The 25580-nt window shown below is 39.0% G+C and overlaps 1 long non-coding RNA gene across 2 annotated transcripts in view; it reads left to right on the forward strand.

Moving 5' to 3' along the window:
- Positions 1 to 1164: 1164 nt before the first annotated feature.
- Positions 1165 to 25580, forward strand: part of LOC123571302 (uncharacterized) — a 75378-nt gene continuing 50962 nt past the window's right edge. For both annotated transcript variants that reach the window (XR_006695462.2, XR_012429948.1), the window contains exon 1: positions 1165 to 1986. This is a non-coding gene — a long non-coding RNA (uncharacterized lncRNA). The remainder of the gene's footprint in view (positions 1987 to 25580) is intronic.

The raw sequence follows: 25580 nt of genomic DNA on the forward strand, positions 1-25580 counted from the left end.
GACATCCCTTTACATAATACGGTTTGGATTTGCAGATAACTGTCATTTCCTTTAGCAAGGGTTTCCTGCCCTAAGTCCATAGCACTCTATATTTTCCTTATCATAACATTTATTACAGCGTAATGTAATTGCTTGTTTAGTTTTTACTTTTCTCCACTGGGCTGAGAGCTTACTGAGGGCTGGAACAGTATCTAACCTGTTCATCATTTAATTCCAGTGCCCAGAACAGTCTCTGGCATGTATAATAGTAGGTATTCAGTGAACACATGTTGAATAAACAAATAAATGAACAAGTAAATGAGTCGTATGGTTAGTTTGATGTATCTACAAAATACAGAGGGTCTCTTTATTGAACATTTCTGCTGTTAGATGGAGAGAATTTATTTATGAGATTGGGGAGTCTGTGTCTGTTAAAGATAAAAGGTCCTGAGAAAGTACACGTTTCTGTGCATCTGTGCAGTACTGGGAATTTAGTTACAAGTCAAGAATTTCTATGTATTTAGTGTTAGGATTTCTCCAGGATCCTTTTTTTTTTTTTTTTTTTTTTTTTTTTGAGACAGGATCTTAGTCTGTCACCCAGGCTGGAGTGCAGTGGCACAATCATGGCTCACTGTAGCCTCAGACTCCGTCTGGGATTCTTTAAGTCACAGGGTGGGCAGAGGAGACTTTAGTGGATATGTGTTTATCTCTAAGATGGTGAGATGATGTCATGAGAACAAGATTTGCAGTCTTTCAGGAAGTTATTTTTTGAGGATAGATTTTTTTGGCAAGTTACAAAGGACAATTCAATTGGACTAATGTAACTTTGAAGTATGGTGCATCAATCCAATCGTGACCTATGCAAAGTATAGGAGCCCCATAAATATTTGTAGAACCAGTGAATATTTGTTGAATGCCTATGTTAATGTATTGTGGCAGATTGTATTTTGCAGGATGGTCCCATCCACCTATTTATTGCATCATTTTGGCCATTGGAGAGGTACAGTCTCTGTTCTTTCATCTTGAAACTGAGTGAATCTTTGTAACTGCCTTCACCAGTAAAATACAGTAGAAATGAAGCTATGTGAATTCTGGCTAGGTCAGAAAAGATGACAATAAGGCTTCTCTCTCTCTCTCTCTCTCTCTCTCTCTCTCTCTCTCTCTCTTCCTCTCTTTCAGAAGGATCATTTGTTGAACTCAGTCACTGTGCTGTGAAAAAAGCCACCATTTCCAATGAAGAGACCACATGGAGAAACATGTAGAGAGGAACCAAGGCCCCTAGCTGATAGCCAGCATTAGCCATCAAGCATGTGAATGAATGAACCTTCAGATGATTCCTGCTCTCTGTCATTGAGTCTTCCATTTGTGACCCCAGACGTGGTAGAGGAGATACAAGCCATCTTCACCGTGCCTGTTTGGATTCCTGAGTCACAGAAGTTGTGAAAGATAAGTGATTATTGTTGCTTTAAGTCACTATGTTTTGTGGTAATTTGTTACTCAGTGATAGATAATGAATACACTTGTACTTGGTAGACTGGAGCAGTGACTTGTAATGTATATATTTTTAAATCATAGATTCATTAGAAAATTTGATGAAAACTGAAGTGACCTCCATGACCCCCACATTCTGGTGTTCATACCCATGTATAATCTCCTTCTCTTAGGTGTGGGCAGGACATTTGGCTTGCTTATAACCAATAGAATATGGCAAAGGCTTTGAGCTGTCACTTCAGTGATTATGTTAGCTTATATAAGACTTTCTCTTGCTAGCAGACTCACTCTAGGGTCTTGCTTTCCTGGTTTGTTTTGATGAACCAAGCTGCCATGAATCTTACAACCACAAGGAAATGAATTCTGCCAACACCCAGAGTGAACTTGTAAGCAGACCCCAGTTGAGCCTGAAGATGAGAACAGAGGCCTAGCTCACACCTTGATGGCAACGTCACAGAGAACATTGCTAAGCCATGCATAGACTTACTGACCCACATCAACTGTGAGATAATAAATGTATGTGTTGTTTTAAGCCATCACATTCATGCTAATTTGTTATACAGCATAGAAAACTAACACAAAAGTGATGGATCCTCTCCAAGAAAAATGTAGAGACTTACATATACCTAGAAATCTTATGCAATATTTTTGGATGTTGATGGACCCCTGATTTCCATGAATGGTGCCTAGTTTAAGAACCACTGCTCTAGAATGTTTGTCCTGCAGTAACATGCAGAAGAGTGCAATGCCTAGAAAATTTCCTTTGTGATGTTTTGTATTAAATATTTTATTTACCTGCTTAATTGTTCAATATCTTATCACTGAATATTTTCCACTTGAAAATTGAATTTCTCTTCTGCATCTTTGGAGGTAGATCATTGGAAGAGCATCATATTATTTTTCCAGTCATAGAAGTAATCCACTCTCAGTCACTTTCCCCACCTCCCACTCCTCTCTTTCAGGAGAAAAAACTAGGTGGAAGATCAGCAGACATCAGTAAACAGCAGACAAACAGGAACAGTAGATAGAGTGATGCTAGTGAGTTAATTATTGCATGGATACTAATGAATACAATTCAGTAAATGGTTTACATTTTTTTCTATTTTTCTTTGGAAAGTTAAACTTAAGATACAACAGTTAATTCTTTTGATCATAATTGAAATGCAATGCAAATGAAAATCTTTCTTCCAACCTCACTGTTAAAGCAAGTGTTTTCTTTACTGTCGTTTTTCATTAATAATTGCTGTGCTCTAATAAAATTAGAGGATATAGAAAATAATACTTATTATGAATTCTTTAACACTGGCATGCAAACATCCTCATTAAAGCCAGTGATCTATGTTTTGTTGCTTGGATAAATGTCTGTATTCTTGTCTTTTATTCTTACAATGCATTTCTTTGCTGAAGAAGCACAATAAAGCTCTGACAGCGTCAACTCCCGTTTTTGATGATACTTAAAGGAAGGACACATTTCTCTCTAAGGGCCAAATGGGATTGTAATGGGAGCTCCAAAGTAGATAGAGGCATAATACATAATGACTTTCTGCCTTCACATACCCTTCATTTATTTTGTGAACATTAACTCAGGGAAGGTGACAAGCAAGTATCTATATGGCTCCCTGGAACCAGCTTCCGCACTAGGAATATCTAACTTGTGGAGATATCCATGTCTGCCCCACACATAGGGAAGGCAACTTGCATCTCAGCAAAGTGTGGATGGCATAGAAGAGTTCACTTGCTTGCTTGGTAAATGACAGTGACACAAGTTGCATGCAGGCATGCCAACTGACTTAATCTTTCTCTACCTTCCCAATCACAATTTGGCTTTGCCTATTTATTTTTGTAGATACCATTAAAAGGAATACCATAGCTGATGTTATATCAGACCCAATTACCCTAGTGAACTGCTTCTATTTTTTTTTTCTTTCATGCTGTGGCATTTCCTTTTCCCTGAAAACACTCTTTCACTCAGTCTAGCAATTAACTGCTTGAACAGTATAATAAGGAAGCAATTAAGAGGTGACAGAGAAAAATTAACACTCCATTTCACATTAAAGACTAAGTGAGTATCCTTGCCATTGTGAGTTAAATGTGTCTTTGAAAACCTGTAGTTTGGATGTATTTTCCTTTTGAATAAGGAGCCCAGCTCCATGTTTTTTGTCTAGCATCCCAATCTGAAAATGGATGATAACTAATTGGGTGCTGTCTGCTTAAACAGGCTATATTAATTGCAGTTTGTTCTCCTGTAAGTGTCAAGGAAAACAAAATCTTTGTAATGTGTAGGCATAATGTACGGCTGCCTTCATTTGAATATTCAGGCCATGTCCTAGTGCAAATAAAGCAAACTCCTAGATGCAATGTTGCCATGGCAGGCAACATTTGCATAATAAATAACAGCTATCATGAGACTTTCTTTATGAAGTTCTCTGTTGTGTTGTCAGCTGTAAGGACCTCTACTAAAGCAGCCAATATTGAGGAAGTAGAGTGTGTTTTGCTTGCAAATGCAACACCCCAACCCAAGTCACTGTCAAGAATACATTATTTTAGTGTTGCTGGCTAAATGGGATGGATTGTGTTAAGTACGTACATGGAATACATGGTGAACTATATCAACACACATCCACAGGATGACAAGAATATGACTTAACCCCAAGACATTTGGTTGGATTAAGTCAGGAATATATCAGTAGCTTACTCTCTGTGCCACGGTCTTTCAGCACAATAGTGGTATGTGCGATCTCATCCTCTGTCACTTAAGCCTGGGTCAAACGAGTTAGAAAATTCCTCTTATTTCTGGCTGTAGGGATTGGAATCTCATTTATAGTGGAGGTGGTTTTCAAAAGCTTTATCCTGTGAGGTTTATTCTCACAGTATCTTAAGGCTACTAGAACTTTTCTGATGATTATTTGGAGGCTTTCTTGAGGGCACTAGGTGAATTTACTTTTAGTTAGTATTAGCACAGGAGACTGGCAAAAAAGTCAGGTTATTTTCACATTGACTGTTATTTTTTTCTTTCCTTTCCCACTTTCAGAAACCCTTCTTCACTGCGTATTCTCTGGGTCTCAGAAGGATGGAAGTTTAATTGTGTGTAGGTGTGTGTGTGTATGATTCCCAATCTTTAACTGCCGTTCATGGAATGAGATTAATAAGAGCCTTGACTTGCATGAATTTACACATCCTACATATTTCTTTGGCCCAGATGAGATGCTATAGTTTTATTCCTGATGGGGTTAAGAACATTCTCCCCAAAATATGACATCTTGGCATTTTGAATATTTTAAGCTGAAGGAATTTGATAAATGGCAGGTGCAATTAGGACTCTGACCTTCCCCTGAAGTAGGTCAGAAGACCCTCACGTGATAAGTGCCCTTCTTATACCCGGAGGAAAGGAACATATTTTTCTCCCAAGACAGAGGGAAACAGAAGAATTTGCATGAACAGGCCTTGTTAAGTTTTCCTAAGTTTAGTACTCTTAGTTCATACGTCTTTCTGTTGGATCACATTTTTCCATGACTCTATACTCTTCATCAAACCCAGCATAAAAATGCTCAAGTTTAACTTTTTCCTTAGGTCTTCATTTCCTTATGAAAGTTCTTAATTAGGTAAAACTTATATTAAACATAATTGTGTGCCTTTCTCTTGTTACTCAGCCTTTTGTTACAGCGACCCAGCCAAGAACCAAAAAGAATGGGATTGGATTTTTCTTCCCCTACATTCCCATGGAAAGAAATCACAGCCACCACCATCACTTTTGCTACTACTTATTGTGCACCTACTAGGCACCTGACACTGTGTTTAAATGATTTTGTGTACCTTATCTCATTTACCTTTACAATTCTCATAGTTTTTATTTTAAGCCTGAGAAAACTGAGGTTCAAGGTCCTTCAGTAACTTAGTAAGGGTTGGAAAGCTTGGCGGAGCCAGGATTTGAATGTTGTGCTATTTCACTGCAAATCTTGTGCTCTTTTTCGCCACACTTAGTGCCCATGCCCCAAGGGTAGGATTTTAAGAACCGAGCATTAATGAAACTGTCTTGAAACAATGCTATTTTAATGACTGCAAGAAGCACCGTACTTTTTTTTCCGCTCAAGCCAGTGAAAACAGCAATATTCATGACTATAAAAGAAAGGTGCAACAAATCTGGAGCTGATTCTCACCTCTTTATAGCCTGACTTATGAGGGCAAATAAGTTAGAAAGAACCCTGCTCTAGATGGAGGCATAATTTATTTCCTCCAGAAAAGAGAAAAAAACAACAGCAAAACTTCAACAACTCATTTTCAACTTTTAAGAGCTCAGAAAGGTAGTCTAAGCTATTAACGATTATTTATTATCTTTTAAAAAACATTTTATCACCTTAAAATTTCCTTGCTCATATGAGAACTTGCTGTTCAGGTGTCTTTATAGAGCAATTTCTTTCGCCAAGTTAGACGTCTTAAAATAATGACTATAATGGAAACTGAGCGTGAGTTGGCTACAGCATTAGCTAAAGATCACCATTAGAATATGCTGTATTATAGAAAATAAGCACTTGGGCACTTCAGCTTTTAAAATTAAATCCTTAAAAGCAAGGTGTCTGTGGCAAATGCAGTAATAATAATAATTGTGGAGAGAGTGGTGAAAATGGCAAAAATGACCAAGCGTTTGAAGAACCTGAAAAGGTTATGTAGTTAAGATCTGTCCATCTTCCAGAAGGATTTAGGTATGAAAAATAATTTCCTGCAGCTTAGTTTTCTTTACCTTCTTTGTAGTTCTCATTATTTCTGATCTGCTGTCTTGTGAACCATGGGTTGGGAGGCAAGGTTTTACTTCTTTTTGATATTTCTCTTAAATGAACATGTCCTTCAAGTTACATCATTGCCTATTAATCAAGTCATTCTTGGATTATTCGAGTTTCTCTACTCTGCCCATTGATGGAGTTATATTACCAAAGAGCCTTAACTATTCTTTTACTCTTGAAAGTAAATCTTTGCAAAAATAAAATCACTATTCTTTTTTCATTGCTCTGACAACAGGTCAGTTTTTTTTTTTTTTTTTTTGGTGTGAAGCAGTAACAAATTCACTTAATTATTAGTATGTACCTGTGCTCTTTTAACGTTAGTGGACTGCGAAGCATTTTCTCAAGTCTACATAATGCCTACATTCTGGGCTCTCTCACAACCACGTCTCAATAAATTCTTCAAAAAAGTAATTACAGTAGTACTCATTTGGTACCACTGCTACCTTATAAGGAACTTGCACAGAGAAGTTCTTCATCTGTTCACCAAGAGGATAAGTGGAAGTAGGGAGGATGAAAGAGAAAGCTTATGTAACATATTTCAAGTAACCTCACTCATGTCAGAGACCCAAGTGCTGTGTGTATATGGATCTTTAAAAGTATGTACATAATTACTTTCCTTCAGCAAGCATGGGAATTGTGCAAAATTTTCAAAGGAGAGACAAAGGCCAGGATTCTGTGACAAGGTTGCCTCCATGAATTCCAAAAGATGGGAGCTGATGGGACATGACTCTTTGTGTATCCTAATGCTCTCTAAATGGGAGAGACTTTCTTTTTGGTATTTGTTCCTGTTTACTCTCCAATCTGCTGCTCATGGCAATACAGACAGCTCCTGAGTCTCTCAGTCCTTTTCACCTTCTCTGCCTGACTCTGGAGATACCGGGCTTTCTAAAGTTCATCACATCCGTCACCCCAGAAAAAGACACAATAGGTTCTCCAAGAAATTCTGTCCACCAGCATCTCTAAATGTTTCTTAATTTGTCAAAAACATTGCAGCCAATGCACTAAGGCAATCATTTACCAAGGCATTTTCTGCTAAACAGGTCCATTGCTGCTACCTAAGACATAAAAACAGAGTTCCCAAACATTTCCGGAATGAAGTTCTCTTTTTGGAAATGTCAGGTGATCTGGAGATCGATAAAGTACAAAACAACTAAACACAACCATAAGTCAAGAGTGTTTTTAGCTGGAATTTTGTTTTATGACTTGCCAAGGGATAGACATTGATTTGAGAAATGAAAAACGTGGCAAATAGCGATGCATATGTCTGTGAGACACATTATATATATGTCTGCATATTAACGCATGATGAGTATTTCTTCCAAAGTCCCTGGTTCTTAGACTCAGGATCATTAGATTAAAGGAGTTTTCCTCTTTAGTAGAAAACTGGGAGGCGCTCTTATCCTTTTGTTCTCCTGAATGCCACTCACCTCTAGTGGTCAATATCCCTTGTATCTCTACAGCCGTTTACAGAAAAAAAACTGTACTTCAGGGCATGGTGACCGTTGTCAAACCCAAATATAATATAGATGGATACATTTGTAATTTATCAATCTGTGATATTAGAGTCCAATTTTCTATGGCTGGATTTAAAAAAAATTGACTTCTCGATTTCTATTTTCCTCAGCTATGAGTAGAAAGAAGAAGTCAGATCCTTTCTACTGACTTTCTCCATAGTCATCTACCTGCCTTACTTACTTAACCCACCTCCCTCTGTACCCTGCATCCCGCACCCATGCTGGTAACTTTCTTTCCTAAATCCCACACTCTTTAGCTTGTGCCCAGCCCGTGACGAGTTCCATGACCTTTTTTACCCCATGACTTTCCAGACAGAGCTTAATCCTTTCAGACACTCCTCTTTCTTAATCAGATACCTTAAAAAGTGCCTCTCGGCTGGGTGTGGTGGCTCACGCTTGTAATCCCAGCACTTTGGGAGGCTGAGGCGGGTGGATCACTTGAGGTCGGGAGTTCGAGACCAGCCTGACCAACGTGGAGAAACCCCGTCTCTACTAAAAATACAAAATTAGCTGGGCGTGGTGGCACCTGCCTGTAATCCCAGCTACTCGGGAGGCTGAGGCAGGAGAATCGCTTGAACCTGGGAGGTGGAGGTTGCAGTGATGTGAGATTGCGCCACTGTACTCCAGCCTGGGCAACAAGAGTGAAACTCTGTCAAAAAAAAAAAAAAAAAAAAAAGGAAGAAAGAAAGTGCCTCTCGCTCATTGTACTGGAAACACCTCTGTTCAGTCCCCGTGGGATGAGGGTGAGAGGGCAATATAAGGCAGAGGAAAAAGCCTTCATACTTCTACCATAGAGCCATCTTTCTAACCCTCAGATGTCTTCTTCCCCTTTGTTCTCTTTCCTGCCACTCAAATTCTATCTCATTAAAGATGAATGTTTCCATGTGCCCACATTTACATATAACATCTATAAGACAACTTTCGTTGTCTACTAGAAAAATGGAGGATAATTACTTTTCACATATAATTGAAAATCGGGGTTGTTCATCACACACGTGAAAACCTCAATCAATTATTTGTAATTTGTCTTTGGTCCTCACATCATCACCTTGCTGAAGCCCTGCATTGAATGTGAACATCACTTACCTTGTCAAATAACTTTCTGGTGATGTTTTTGTATTCATTACGTAATCACTGGGACCAGTATAGAATATTTAGCTTTCTAATTCTGATGCTTCCAGTAAAGCCTCATAGGGAGCTAAAGCAGAATTAAAAACACAAGTAGTAAAGACCTCAGATACGAAAGGCAAAAAGCCAAGAGGAAAACCAGAGTTAACTGGCCTCTGTGCCCTTACTGAATCCTATGTTGTGTTATCACAGAGCTTGAGAATATCTTCGCATTTTAGAGCTGGGTGAAACTGAGATCATATAGTCTCATATTCTAATTTTGCAAGTGGAGAAACTGAGGCCTGGAGAGAGAAAACTCACCTCAAGTCATATGCTAGTCAGTGGCAAAAGGAGGATGCAATTCCCAGATATCAGTCTCTGGACTGTAAGGATGTAGGGGCCTTTTCCCTACTGTCATGAAAATGCAGGAAACAAGGTACTAAATATAGCTAAAAATTAACACTAGAGATGTGGGTAAAATTACAAAATTAATTTCAACACTCTTACTGTCCCAACACAGCAAAACTAAAGAACACAGAAGGGAAAAATATACATAGCAGATTTGTTACTTACAGTCACTAATATTTGCTTCTATGCAAAAGTGTTTCTTTAGATTTGTAACCCCAGATCTAATCCAGAAGCACAGCATGTGTCAGTTTGCACTGCGTCGTGTGACATAAAGCTTCTTAATATAACCTGAGCCAGAGTGACATTTCTATTGCTCTGTACTGCAGTAGAAAGAAATAACGATTCTTTCTCAAGTGGGTAATTATCTTTGTCAGTTGATATTGTTTTGCTATTTGCAGGTAGAAATGGAAAGTAGGTATGTTCTTGAGAGTGCATCTTTAAGACAAATACCAAGATAAGAAACTTGTGGGAAATCTATTTGATAGGGTCACAGGAGTTCAGGCAACATAAATGAAAGAAAATATTATGTTTAACGAAAGATATAGGTTTACATTGAGAAGCAGTCTGATTGGATGGCAAAGAACAAAAAACTTATATAGGAAACAACCTTAATAAAGTGAGATTGTAATTGCAAGCTAAGAAGAGCTAGTTGAAAGTAAAGGGCAAATTTCTAAGCCTTCCTTATAAAGATATACATAAGGAAGTTACTGGAACATAGAAAGATAAATGGTTTGACAGGAAAAAAAGTCATTAATATTAATATCACACACTTACTTATAGTATAAACATTACATTAAGCACTTTATGTGTCTTAAGTCTTTTATTCATCACAACTACAGTATGAGGAAGTTACCATTTTTTTTTCTCGAGACGGAGTCTTGCTCTGTCGCACAGGCTGGAGTGCTGCAGTGGCGTAATCTCGGCTCACTGCAACCTCCGCCTCCCGGGTTCAAGCGATTCTCCTGCCTCAGCCTCCTGAGTAACTGGGATTACAGGCATGTGCCACCATGCTCAGCTAATTTTTTGTATTTTTAGTGGAGACAGAGTTTCAGTGTTAGCCAGGATGGTCTCGATCTCCTGACGTCGTGATCTGCTCGCCTCGGCCTCCCAAAGTGCTGGGATTACAGGCGTGAGCCACCACGCCGGGCCAAGGCAGCTACTATTATACTAATTTTACAGATGAGGAAGCTGAAGCCTGAGAGGTTAGGCTTCTTAGTTTGCAGGGCTGCTGTAACAAAGTACCACAAACTGGGTGGGCTACATAATGGGAATTTATTGCCTCACAGTCTTTCAGTCTAAAAGTCTGTGATCAAGGGACTGGCAGAGTAGGTTTCTCCACAAAATTATGAGGAAAGGATCTGTTTCAAGCCTGTATCCTTGGCTTGCAGATAGCCATCTTTTTTCTATATCTCTTCACATTGTCTTCCTTCCATGCATGTCTGTCTCTGTCCCTAAATTTCTCCTTTTTATGAGGATATCAGTCATATTGGATTAGAGCTCACTATAACTTTAACCTGATTATCTCTGTAAATATCCCATCTCCAAATAAAGTCACACTTCAAGGTACTGGGAGTTAGGATTTCAAAATATGAATTGGGAAGTGGGTGCAACTCAACCCATAACACTGAGTCATGGGCCTAAAGTCACTAGTAAGAGGAGAAGCTGCAATTTGAAACCAGGCAGTCTGCTCCAAACCAGTACTTTACAGCATCACTCAATTTTGACATCAATATCAATATCAGTTTTAAGCCAAGTGGAAAAAAAATCTTGAGAAATCTGTGAGGTCCGATGATGTAAACATGTTTCCTTTTAATCCACAAGTGACTTAAGTAAGATTGAAACAAGGCAATGGTCATGCCTAGAACAATACCTGATGAAAATGATCACCTGGGAGTCAAGAGACTGACTTTGCTTCCCTGATTATCTCCCATTATCTACTACACAAAGTTGTCATTCTAAACATAATAATTGCCTCGCCCTGAACACTTTTACCAGCACGTTTCCATTTTTTCCTAGCCCATTTGTGATGCTGTAACAAAATACTCCAGACTGGGCAATTTATGAACAATAGAAATGTATTCTTTCCCAAATCTAGAGTCTGGAAAGTCCAAGATCAAGGGGCCAACAGGTTTGTTGTCTGATGAGGACCCCATCTCTGCTTCTAAGATGACGACTTGAACACTGCATCCTCAAATGCTGTGTTCTCACATGGCAGAAGGAACAGAAAGGCAAGAGAGGACAAATGCTGTGACTTCACATAGCAGAAAAGCAGAAGGGCAAAATAGGACTAGTTAGTTCCCTGTAGCCCTTTTATAAGGTCACTAAACCTATTCATGAGGGCTCTGCTGTAATGACTAAATTACCTCATAAAGGCTCCACTTTTTAATACTATGACATTGGGGTTTAAGGTTCAACATGTAAATTTTGGAGGGATGCATACATTCAAACCACAGCACACCTCTAGGTTTTTGCCTCTGCTGTTTCTTTCTATTTTGAACGCTTTCAACATCCACTGGTGAACTTTTTGGATCCTTTGGAGCCTATCTCAAACCTCATTTATCTCTTGGGATTCGCAACCATATGTGATCCTTCCCTCTTTTGAACTCAGAAAGCTATCGTAGCACTTCATATCATATAATGCTTCTTAAGACGCTTACTTTTATTAACTGAATGTTCATGTCTCCCTAAAATTCATATGTTGAAATCCTACAACATGATGGTGTCTAGAAGTGGGGCCTTTGAGAGATATTAGGTAGTGAGGATGAAGCCCTCATGAATGAGATTGTAAGAAGAGATATGGGAGCTTGCTGTCACTCTTTGCTTTCCACCATGTGAGGACACAGCAAGAAGATAGTCAAATATGAACTTGGAAGGTGCTCACCTGACACCAAATCTGCCAGGACCTTGATCTTGGACTCCTCAGCCTCCAGAACTGTGAGAAATAAATATTGATGTTTTAGCCACCCAGTCTATGGTATTTTTGTTATAGCAGCCTGAGCTGAATAAGACACTTAACATATCTGTGCATCTTAACCTTTTAATCTTGCCTTCATTCCGTCCACACATTCCTACCATAACATCTTTCATCACCCCTGGTGATTCTGATGTGAAGATGAAAGGTCTGTGCCCCTCTAAACAGTATGTTAAAATTGTCATGTATAAATGACACTGGAAGGGTAAACAGTGTCATTTCAAAGTCCTTATCCTAAACTAAATATCCCTCATTATCATGTGGCTTGATTATTTCAAATAGTGCACATTATAAACTTGAAATATTTTCTTTGTAACAATAACAAATGGCATCAGCAATGAACTCCTTCATTCCAAATATCCTAAAAGCCTTTCTTAGGAGGAGGATATCTTCTGGTTGATAAGCCCTGTAAACTTTGAATTATCTCTTCACTTGATTTATTCAACATCAGTCTTGGAGCTCCTTGAGAGAATAATATTGCCCCCCCCCTTTTTTTTAAGCATTTATGTCATTTACAGTTACCAGCATAGGGCCTTGCACATAATAAGTGTTGAAGAAATGTTGGTTGAACATTTGACACATCATCCTTAGATTTCCTGATGAGGAGCTATAATTTTTATAGTTCCTCATCAAGAAATCTAAGGATGGTATGTCAAAAAATCCCTAATGTATTATTTCCTATAAATAGAATGGTTTAAATTCACAGTGGCATGCATTGACACTTCCCTGAGGCAAAACTTACAACTCCACATGTTCACACTTGCTTAAATAACTGAGGTTAAAAACTGAATGAAGCTACTCTGGAGGGTGAGGCAGGAGAAAAGCTTGAACCTGGGAGGCGGAGGTTGCAGTGAGCTGAGATCACTCCATTGCACTCCAGCCTGGGTGACAGAGCGAGGCGCCATCTCAAAAACAAACAAATGAACAAACAAAACAAAAGAAACTGGAACAAGGCATGAACCAAAATAACAACTTGTGTTTGAATTCGTCAGTCAGGTCTAGCCTAGTCATTTAAGTCATATATTGCAATGTCTTCCAGAGGAATGGTCAGGACTGGCTGTGTTTAACTACAAGTACATGGAACATGGTCAAACCAATACATTCATCTGTTGATTGAGTCAATGGTTGATTGATTCTTAGGCAGCTGTCAGTATGTCGGGGATAAAGGTGGGGTTATGGGAGGACTATTAGAGTGACCTGTGGAGCATTGCAAGTTAAACCCACATCCAGACATGTTCTGCTCTTTGAGAGCATGCCATACTGCAGGATGAGAATGCCCTAGAGAAGTATATCAGAATTTTGAGAGCAGGAGCTAGGGTTTCATAGCCCAGATGAAAAGGTTGAAAAAGTTTCCCATGGATTCTGATACCATCCTCACTGCATGCTTCCTGTTGAGGACCACTGTTGTAAGACAAGCTGAGGAGTGACTGCTGTACCAATGGATTGTTTGCCCAGACTCTACAAGGATTAGGCTGTTGTTTGTTTTGGCCCACCCATACATATCATCTGGGCCACAAATAGGGGAGCTGCATATGTTTGTGCAGGTACTCACTGCACAAGGGCTTCAAGTGAAGGTGGTGAATGGGGGCTGAAATTTAGTCCATGCTCTACACTGTTTATTCTACATTGTGTCTAGATCTCTATATCTTTAGACCGAATGGTGGTCTAACTCACTTCCAAGAGGAAGTATTTAGGTTCTGGTGTTTATTTGTTTGTTTATTCATTCATAATTTTTATATCTCTAGAGGTTGTGTGAAGTCCAAATACTTTTTTTCATAGCATCTTGAAATTCCTAATAAAGAGCATATTTGCAGTGAATCAGAATGTTCATTTAATTATATATCAGACTCTGTATTGAATATTGAGGGTAAGATGCAGTCCCAGCTCTCAAGGAACTTCTAAACCAATGAAGAAAGCAGAGAAATAATCACACCACGGTAGGAAGTGTAACAAGTGCCAAGACAAAGAGCTAACATGGAGGTTTTGAGAGCATCAGGGAAGAGCCCCAACCCTGTCTGTTTCTGGTGTGTATGGCATGCATATATGCATGCTGGGGAAAGGACTGTGAGGCTTCCCTGATGGAAGGGGAGGATTGAGTTGAGTCTTGAAGGAGGAGGAGGAGTTCAAGTAACCCTTCAAATATAAAAGTAAGGTGGAGAGGAGCCTTCCAAGCCGGAGAGATCTACAATTGGCCTTCCATATCCATGGGTATGAGTACTTCAACCATGGATCAAAAATACTTGAAGCTGACGCGGTGCCTTGCACCTGTAGTCCCAACTACTTAGAGGCTGAAGAGAGAGGATCACTTCAGTTTGAGGCTGCAGTGACCTATGATTGTGCCACTGTACTCCAGCCAAGGCAATAGAGAGAGATCCTGTATCTAAAAAAGTATATTTATACATGTACATATATATTAAAAATAACAATACAACAATAAAATACAACTAAAAATATAGCCTAAAGCATTCACATTGTACTAGACATAAGTAATCTAGAAATGATTTATGTATATGGGAGGTAATGTATAGGTTATATACAAATACTACACCATTTTATATAAGGTCCTTGAGCATTTGTGGATTTTGGTATCTGAGGAGGGGTCCTAGAACCAATCGCCCACAAATACCAAGGGATGAATATATCTGAAAACAGAAAGACCTTACAGAATCTAAAGAGTGTATGTGTGTGCATGTGCATGCATATGTGTGTGCATTGGAAGGGAGTTGTTGGGGATTGATGATGAGAGTCAAACTTGAAGAGGTTTGTGAGGGTGTGAAGGGATAGGGAACTACGGCAGGGTTATAAGCAGGGGGAAGAGGGAACTTTGCTACTGCTTCTCTGTGGGTGGTGGATTAGAGAGAAAAGTCTGAAGGTAAGGAGATGGGTTAGAGGGTTGTAAGAGTAATCCAGGTGACAGCCAATGAAAGCTTCCATTAGAGCAGGGGTCAGCAAACTCCAGCCCGTGGGCTAAATCTGGCCCACCATCTGATTTTGTAAATAAGGTTTGATTGGAACACAGCCATTCCCATTCATTTATGCATTATCAATGGTAGCTTTTGCTTTACAACAGCAGAGTTGAGTAGTTGTCACAGAGACCATATGGCCCACATAATCTAAAATATTTACTACCTGGGGCTTTACAGGAAAAATCGGCCAACCTCTAAAACAGAGCAATTATTAGGAATAAAGTGAAGTAGATGATTCTAGGCATATAACGGATGGACTATTTTCCTTGTATTTATTTACTTCTTATTTATTAAAATTTTCAAATGCAGAAAAAGAGCGAGAATAGTATAGTGAGTATCCATCATCTAAATTTATCATTCATTTATATTTTTCTATATATGCATCATCTGTTTTTCCCTGAGGGACATAATATACATTACAGATATTTAACCCATAAATACTTCCATATGAATCTCTAAAAATATTTAAGAGTATTTACTCATATAATAATAATCTACTTTATACATCTAACAAAATTAATATTAATTTTCTGATATCATTTAATAATCACCAATTTTCAATTTTCTGAGTTCCATAAATGCTTTTTCTAGCTTGTTTGCTTAAACCAGGTTGAGAATCTAATTTAATAAGAAAAATAGGCCAAGTGCAGTGGTTCACACCTGTAATCCCAGCTCTTTGGGAGGCTGGGGGCATGGATCACGAGATTAGGAGTTCGAGACCAGCTTGGCCAGCACAATGAAATCCTGTCTCTAATAAAAAAAATACAAAAATTTAGATGAGCATGGTGGCACGCACCTGTAATATCAGCTACTCTGGAGGCTGAGGTAGGAGAATTGCTTGAACCCGGGAGGTGGCAGTTGCAGAGCCGAGATTGCACCACTGCACTCCAGCCAGGGCAACAGAGCAAAACTCTCTCTCTATATACAGAAATATATATATTTCTCTCTCTCTATATATATAGAAATATATATATTTCTATATGAAATATATATATACACACACACACATATATAGAAAAAATATATATGTGTGTGTGTATATAGATATACATGAAGGAAAGCAAACCTATATAGAACTTTTATTAATTTTCTTATGTAAGACTCATGATGCAAATGGGTTTCAAGAACTAGCTCCTTGAAGACACGTATCAACCTTGAGAAATATATATTAATATCTTTTCCATTTTACAGACATAAACTTCAGTACTCAGATAAGTTTCTTTCTTTAAATTACATGGCTGGTAAATAGCAGAGCCTAGATTTGCACCCTGGGTTGTCTTTTTCTAAGTACTATGCATTATACCGTATGCTTAAAAAAAACTTTGTGCCTAATTGTGAGTTGTGAAGGAGAGAGTAGAAACTAAAGATGAAGTCCAGAGTTTTGGATTAGAGACTCAACAAAAGAGGTAATTCAGAAAAAAAGAGCAGTTTTGAGGGCCAATGATAGGTTCAGTTTTGAAACATTTGAGTTTGAAGTGCAGATGTGATATTAATATAAGTTTTAGAAGGAGCTCTTAGGGGCAGGATGAGAACAAATTGTAAGACAGCAAAGACGGAAGTAAGGAGACTAGCTAGGAGGCCACTACTGTGCTCATAATGACAAATGGTGGGCTCTGAACTAGTAGGGTAGAGTTGGAGAGAAATGGATGGCATCTGCATGGCACTGTAGTTCCATTTGCTTAGATGGGGAACACTGGGAGAAGAAAATCAAGACAAAGTGAGAGTGAGCAGGGTGTGAAGCATGAAGCAGAGGGTGATGAAAGAAGAGGCTGGGGAAATTGCAATAGCAGTCATGAGTTTAGACTTTGTTATAAGGACAGTCGGAAGGTATTGACAGGTTTTAAGGAAGGATTTATGGTTTTACAGATTCACCTTGGCTTCTATACGAAAAGCTGATAAGACAGGGCGGGAGTGGAGGCAGATAGACCATTTAAGTAATGGTTGCAGTGCTCCAAGTAAGAAAAGACAAGGCCCTGAACTAGAGTAATGCCAGAGCATGTGGAGAGGAAGGAACAGTTACAAGAGGTGTTAAGGCGTTATAAACAAAAGGGGCCATGAAAGAGGACTGTGGCAGTTGAACAAAATGGCCACAATTCTTGGACACTTCTCTCATTGATAGGTGGGATCCTCTCCTTAAATCTAGGCGTGCTTGTGGCTACTTTGATCCATACAGTATGACAGAGGCGATACTAGGTAACTTCTGAGACTTGATCATAAAAGACCAAACCGCTCTATCTTGTTCTCTGAAGCACTTGCTCTTGGAGTGCTGTGCTGCCATGTGAAAAGACAGACTACCCTGAGACCAATATGCTGAAGAGGACTCAGGTAGCCTTTCTTAGGGATAGCCCCAGCTGAACCTGTCCTACAACCATTTCAACCCAGGCTTAAGACATGTGAGTGATGAAGCCATCTTGGAAGTGAACCCTCTGGCCCTCAGGCGTTGTAGCCCCCCGCTGTTCATGTTACCTCTCCAGTCAGTTGAATCAAGGAGCTGAGCCTCCAGCCTCATGAAGTAGAGAAGAGATGACCCTGCTGTGTCTGTTCCAAATTCTGGATGCGCAGAATCCATGACCATAAGAAAATGGTTGCTGTTTAATGCCACTAAATCATGAGATTGTTAGCAGCACAGCTATCCATAATTAGAACATAGCTGAATATAAGATATATAAGAGATGGTCTTTGCCTCCTAAGAGTTTATCATCTAAGAGGGGACATGAGAAAAATACACACAAAAAAATTCTTAGAAACATGTTAATGTTTGCATAAGGCATGGGTGATAAAAATGCTGGGCAAAAGCAATTAAGAATAACAATGGTTAAATTTATGTTAGTGTTCTGTAGGTATTTTATATATTAAATGAATAAGGTCTCATGCGTTTACTCCTCAAAATAGGCCTATGAGACATAGCCACTTATTGAGCCTGCTTTCAGATAAGAAAAGCTAAGCCTGATAGAGAGGATAAGTAACTTACTTTACTTAACAACTTGCACACATATACTTGGCTTCCAGAGTTTTTCTTATAGTAACTCTAAGGCCTGTCACTGTTTTTAGCCATGGGATATTAGTCATTGGCTAACAGGGGAAGCTGAGAACATGTGTTCATAGCCCATGCTATCTCCTATAGAAAAGTTTAGATTGGTCTTTCATTGACAGGCTATTATGGAAAAATTCAATCTTCAATGTGATTTCATTAATTATACCAAGTCACCCAAATTCTTTCTTTCTTCTTTTATGTTGCATGGATTGCCTCTTCTCATTTCTTGTCTGTCTTTAGTTAAAACTCCATATTTTCTTTCAGAACAAACTTCATCTGGTGGCCCTCAGATTCTGCACTGATGCAGAAAACGAATGGAGGGTTTTCCTGAGACCAGAATCCTGCAGCTACAAAGCAGCAGCAGCAGCATCTTGTGGATCCTAAAGTGAAAGGCACTTTGAGATTATTCCATGCATCTCCTCTTGCTGGATTCTGTCCACTAACCTGCCTTTCTAGAACATTGGTCCCTGATCTTGAAATTGATTCTTATTCTTGGCCTAAAAATACTGCTCAACCTGAGCAGACTCATTACTTTATTGCCGTTGCTGCTCAACAATCTTTTACTTTATTGAATTGGATGTCCTAGGACACTCCTGCCAGTAACCATTTTAAACTCTCCTGCTGTCTCACACGTGTAATTCCACCCCTCATCTCCTTCTGTATGATGACACGACCTTCCTCTTTCACCACTTCAATATGTCTCTCCACCTCCCTGGCCTCTCTTTGCTTCCCACTCATCTCAGAGGAAGACGTGATTCTGCTCTCAGAGGTTCCCTATCCCCCTGGTGCTCCTAAAGCCCTTGTGTTTCACCACTTACAAAATCATGCTTCTCCAGTGACCTCCTTTGTCAGCTACCTTCAGTCCCTCCTGAAAAAAGAAAGAACAGGTCTCCTCTTTTTTTTTTTTTTTTTTTCCAGCCCCCTGCCCCAAACCCAGGTCTTCTCTTTTTTGAAGAAGACAAACAAATCACATTTTCCTTTGATCCCACTCCCCAAGTTAGTCATAGGTTTATTTTTCTCATTCTCTCTCAACCCCTTTTAGCCTATGTTGCCTGTTTATTCCCTCCCGCTCCATACCCCCTTACGACATGATTCCTGAGCACTCTCCTCTATTTGTACAATCTGAGTTACCATGACCTCCCAAACTCCAGTTACAGCAGTCCTTACTGCCTTGAGCCATCAGCTACTAAAGCACTGGTGCCCTCACCTGAAAACTCTGCCTTTTCTTACAAATCTGGGACTTAGAAGAAGACTGATTCTCCTTCTGTGTCAATGACATCTCCTTCTGTGTCAATGACATCACCTTCTGAAGTACTTCCTTTGCTGCCTTTTCTCTGCTCTTAGATACACCTAACCGTGGCCATTTCCTGAGATTCCATTCTAGGCCCTCTGTAGATGATATAGAACCTGTCTTCCCGAGGGACATTTTCACTTGAGTGGTTCCCTCTATATCAACTCCAACTCAACATGTGTGAAACATTGTCCTCCCTTAAACTACTTCTCTTCTTAAAAATGACTCTGAACTTTAGAGTCACCTTTGACTTTTTCCTCTTTCTGCCACCAATTATGTACTTGAGGTATAGAAACCCATGCTAATATTAGCATAAGAAAAAGTAATTAGGAGGGCACACCTGCCACACATACACACAAGTCATGTAGTGCATTTTCAGAACCAAATATAAGTGATTTGGTGGTTATTTACTGTTACAGCATAATACATGCTCAGGCTTAGATTATTGAGAGTGTACATTAACAGCCCCTTCCAGAATTATTGCCTGGCATCCTAATAGGGTTACATTGTGGAACAGCCATTTTATTTAATGGTTTAAAATTTGGGATCCTCCTTTCTTTTAACCCAGAAGAAAGCAATGATCAAACCATGTTAATTGATGTGTTTTGATCAAGAAGAAACCAAGGTTAGTATGAGGCTTATTTCCGTAGTGACTAAGTGGAAGAGTCAACACATCAGTCTTTTCGAGCCCACCACAGAACTCTCATTTCCATTCTTCTATCCAACAACTGACACTCTAAGTAGCTCAGATTCAAATGCAAATGCAAGCACAAGAATGCAGACACACTTTGAAATCAATAACATCGTTTTGTCAGGCAATTCATTTAGTATTTCTAAAAACCAGTGAAGTTTCAAAAACAAGGGAGTTGAAAGCTTACTCTCCTGTTCCTCAAGTTTTAATGAGCCTATTCCTCACTCTGGGGCAGAGAAGCCCTCATTATAACTTGTCAATAGAACATTAGCACCCAAGATGGAGGGAGCCCTATGATCCTAGTTAATTTTCTTTTTGTTTTTCCATCTGGATATAGTTGAAAAATCTTCTAATGGGAAAACTATCCATTTATTTGAACACTTTTCTAAATCATAGATTTAGCTACTTAAGAATAGGATGTGACTCTTACCATGTTGGTAAAGACGTTTTTGACTGAGACTTTCTCTTCTGGGATATTGTGCATTCATACATGATAGGCAGTCCTTGCTTCTCTCAAATGAGCTCCATGGGATGGCTTAGAGACATTGCAGGCTGCACACTGAGCACTCTGTGATGCCTGGGCACTTTTGTGCCCCCTCTCTCCCATACTGTACCTTAGCCTTCAAAATGAGAAAATCAGATTCACGTTTCCCCCATTTTAAGAGGAGGCTTTTGGAGCTAGAGATAAACACAGGGGGAGAATCAGTGGGGGTAGTAACTTGACTTCCCCTTTGTGTAACTGCATCTGTTTCACTTGATGCAGCAGGCCCTTGAAACCATGAGCAAATGGTGAGACAAAGAAAAGTGCAAGTCACCCTTGTTTTCTTTGCTGTGCCTGATAGGTGGCCTCATATGCCGCCATGTTATCCAAGTCAGGTTTTGTTGTTTTTAATTACCTGGTCTCATTGATCATTATGTATTGTCAAGATGTAAAGTTTTAGAAAAAAATACGTTACCGCTTTTTGTTTCCATCTTCAGTACAGCCCCCAATTCAGGTCAATCTATTGCATGTAATAAACCCTTTAATCAGATAATACTCTTTCACTCCCCAGATCCTTCACTGCACTTCCAAGAGTCGAACCTCGTTTCAAATCTGCATGAATCAGGTTCTGATTCAGTCTCTTCAGGAGAATTGTCTGAGAGATCTCTAGAACCTGAACTGCATTTCGTTATTTATTTCCAAAAGTTGTTCATAGTAGTAAACAGTTCCAGAGACTTGAACTTTCATGGTCTTTCAGATTCTACCAACAGCCCTATTTGGTTTCATTTCTAGGATGGTTATAAAATCCAATAGATTTGACTACAGTGCATTTATTTCAGCACACAAATATTCTGTTCCACAGACCTTTTTATTAACACCCATATGCATCAAGCATTGTGCTTGGCACAAGGGATACAAAGAGAAAATACAGATTCTTTAGGAAAACTGTATTCTGCCTAAAAGGAAATATTCGTGAACAAAAAAATTAAACACTGAAATATGGTAAGTACTCAAACAGAAGGAAAAACTGAAAAGCTGAGTGACTAACAAACAACACAGGGCTGTCTTCTCTCAAATTATTTTCTTTTCCTTTAGTTCTTTTTATCTTCATTGATTTTAGGCAATTTCAGGTCAGAACACTTTACAAGTTGTGTCTTGGCAACAGAAATCTCTGTGTAACAAAAAGATCATCACGCTTCATGCAACTAGCCTGCTTAGTGATACGATATCCTGCACTACAAAATTGGATTCTGTTTGTTACATATGCAGAGGTTCTTTGGTCCTAAGGAGAACCCAGGCTCAGCAAGGTGCTCTCTATTAAAGTTTAAAATACAGCCTGGCGGGATACTTAAGAACACGCTCTTGACTTGGTACTTTCTTCTTCTTTGCCTCATTCTAGAAGCAGGATGACAAAGGGGCTTTATCGTCAGACAGCTCTGAGTTAGAATTCTGACTCTGATTCTTTCTACTGTGCAGCTCTGAACAAGTTACTTTGTCCATCAGTTTCTGACTCAGTAAAATAGAAATAATGATAGTCCATAATTTCCAAGGATATTGTGAGATTTAAATGAGCCAATGTATGTAGAGAGTTTAGCATACTAAGTGCCCAGCATATATTAGCTCTTATATTCATCATTCAGTGTCCTTGCTTAAGAAAATATACAAATGAAAATAGTGTCTAGGTTCCAGTCCTGGCTATGGAGCTAGCTAGCCCCATGACTTTGAGTAAGCTGCTAGGGCTCATGTTTCCATCTGCATAATAATGGAAGTTTTAGTAGATGACTTTCAGTGTTTCTTTTAGTGCTAAGAGTCTATGTTTGGCTTGTTGCTTGGAGTGACATTGTGAGCTCCTGGGCATGACAGTCATACTGGATGTCCTGCAGGGTCCAGAAGCACCCTACTTCCTGTGCAGTATAAAGATAATGCTCTGCTTCCAAAAAGAGGTACCAAAGGCAGTAAAAATGTCCCTGAAGATCTGGTAATGATTTGTTACCCAGAGTTTTAAATGGAATATGTAACTGCTGAGGAGTCCAAGTCTTCTATTAACCCCATAGGGGTTCTCTTAACTGTGTAGAACTAAAGAGATTGTCATTCAAAAGAGGTCTTAATTCTAGGGTTTATTCAGTTATGCTTCTTTTTTCTCTAGCATAGATGTTGAAAATGGAAAAAAAAAAAAAAAGATCAAGCATTTTGTCATTACTGTTCAAAATTTCTGTGAACTTGTTAACCCTGTGGTATTCTCAGAAGCATTTCAGTGCTCATTACAAAACTACTTTGCATTTTTATTACACCTTGAATATAAGCAACTCTAAACTCTTTACAGGCATTATGAAATGTCACCCTATCTCTGAGCAATTTCTCTGCAAAGAAGCCAGCACCATGTCATCCACGAGTTAAATTAGCCACTTTATTCTACTAGCCATAATGGATCCCATCCCAATCATACTTATCTCCTTATTGCCAACACTACTTGATGTTGTTGGAATTTCCATGAGGTCTGAGGCAAAGAGTATTGTACATTAGGAATCTATTTGATGGCACTCCTCTGCAGGATTCCTTCTATCTGCCAAAGTCAGGGTGAGCTAACCTTTATTTGGCTTTTTAAAGGACATACATGAAACAAGAACTGGGTAGGGTCTGAGGGCCCCCAAGGGAATTATATTATCCTACTTTCACAATTCATCCCATGGAGATGGCTTCCACACAGTGGTGTTCATATAGTGAAATGAACAACTGAGTGGTTGTGTGAGAACAGCTCTGGAAGGATACTAGTTTCAAACTGGTTATTCCAAAGCTGTGTCCTGTGTATACATCCCGTCTGACTGAATTCAGTTTTATTTCTATTTTTTTTCAAAACTACTTCCAGCTAACAACCAGGATCTCATGATCAAATGGTTGTAACAGCCTCATGATTCAGCTTAGCCTACCATTTCACTTTCTCCCTAGCCATGCCCCATACTCACACTCCATCCCCTAAGTGGACTGAACTTTTGGTTTCTAGAATAAGTTATGTTTTCTAAACAACTCGGGACACACACCCACACACACACATGCACATACACATGCACACTCCATGAATACTTATAGTTTAGGTCTCAACTTAAATGCCACTCCAGGAAATCTTTCTTTCCCATAATCCTGGTTAACTAGTCTGGTCTGTGCTCTCAGGGCACCCTGTCCTTTTACCAAACTTAGCACTTACCACACTGTGTAATCAATCACTTTATTGTTTCTTCCATTTGACATGCAAGCACTCTGAAAGTAAGGATGTGGTTTACTCACTTTCTGTTGTGCCACTCATGCTTAGTAAAAACGTGCCACAGTTGTTTGTTGAACAAATGAGTAAACTGATTGGACATTTTAATTTCAAATGTTTATTCTGGCATTTCACAGCCTCATCAAATATCACAAGCTTTGCTAGATAATAGCCCATACGTGTGTAATTGAGTCTTTTATAAATCATACCTACAGAATCTTGGTCTTTCGGGGCCTTTATATTCTAATCGCATTACCATGAATGTATAGTACAAATATTTTGATTTTTATTCCTTGTACTTCAAGGTTGAAACGTATCCTCTGTTTAAATGGTAATAATACTAAATGGTTGCATATCTACTTTAGATTCCAACTAATTTGCCAGGGAAATAATAGAAATTATCCACTAAATGTCTTGTATTATGTAAACATATCTCCCTATATAACAAATGCATATGAACATTAATAAATTCCTCACTTCGCTACTGTTACCACTGCATGCTTTCTGATGAATGTAAAGATGCTTGTATTTATATGATGATAAGCTGTATTTACTATTAGCTTTGTTGTCTTGGAGTTGGCTCCTGAATTTCTAGAATGAAGACATATTGAACTTGTTTCCAAATCTAAAGGAATATCTGCTCATCGAATTGTTACAAATATCTGTGTTTGTGAATATTGGGGGCAGTTATAATTTCAATGGAGAAAATGTAAATAGAAATGGATAAAAATATAAACTCTGAACCATATGCTTGTCATCCATCCAAACCAGTCCACGCAAGAGAGGAAAGAATATCTGCCTTGCTTTCTGCTCAGCTGGACGAACAGACCTGACTTTCTATGCCTGTTACTCCTCATTTAAACCTATTAAAATTCTATCTTTTAAAGTTATATCAAATGTATCTGCACTAACAGCCCCCACCACCACCATGGAAAGAGATGTCAGTTTCACAAAGCAGTTCCGAGCTCACCTAATTCTGTGGTTCTCAACTTTACTGACATGTTAGAATCACCCAGGGCACTTTATAGAAAATACTAAAGCCTAGGCCTGAGTTGAAATCAATTTAATCAGAATCTCTTGGTCTGAGGTACATCAGCGTGTTTCAAACTGTGCCAGGTGATTTTGAGGTGCAACCAAAGTTGATAGTAACTGCCCCAAAAGTTCAGTGTGGCTGGAGCATAGAGGGTGAGGGCTAGGGGTGGTGGCAAGGAGAAGAAGCTAGAAATATTGGTAAGGCTCAGCTTTGCAGGCCTTATAATCCATCCCAAAGAGTTTGGCTTTTATCCTAGAGGCCATGAGAGTCAAAAAGGGGTTTTGCCTGGGAAGCAACATAATCCGTTTGGTGTTCAAGAAATTAAAGTTCCTTCATTTCGTGGGGCTTTCTTTTAATCATCTGCATCTCTTTGAGAATTTGAAGAAGGCCATAGGCCACTCTTGACTTCTGCAATGATGGGAATATTCCATGTTTTCACCATCCAATAAGATAGCCACACCTGGATATCATTAGTCACCTATAAAGTGCAGTGAGTGGACTAGATGACTTCCAATATCCCTTCTCATGTAACGGAAAATTATTGGCACAGTCATCATTTCTAACCTAGAATGCTTACTAT

The sequence above is a fragment of the Macaca fascicularis genome, chromosome X (assembly GCF_037993035.2).
Source record: "Macaca fascicularis isolate 582-1 chromosome X, T2T-MFA8v1.1".
In the NCBI taxonomy this organism is placed as follows: domain Eukaryota; kingdom Metazoa; phylum Chordata; class Mammalia; order Primates; family Cercopithecidae; genus Macaca; species Macaca fascicularis.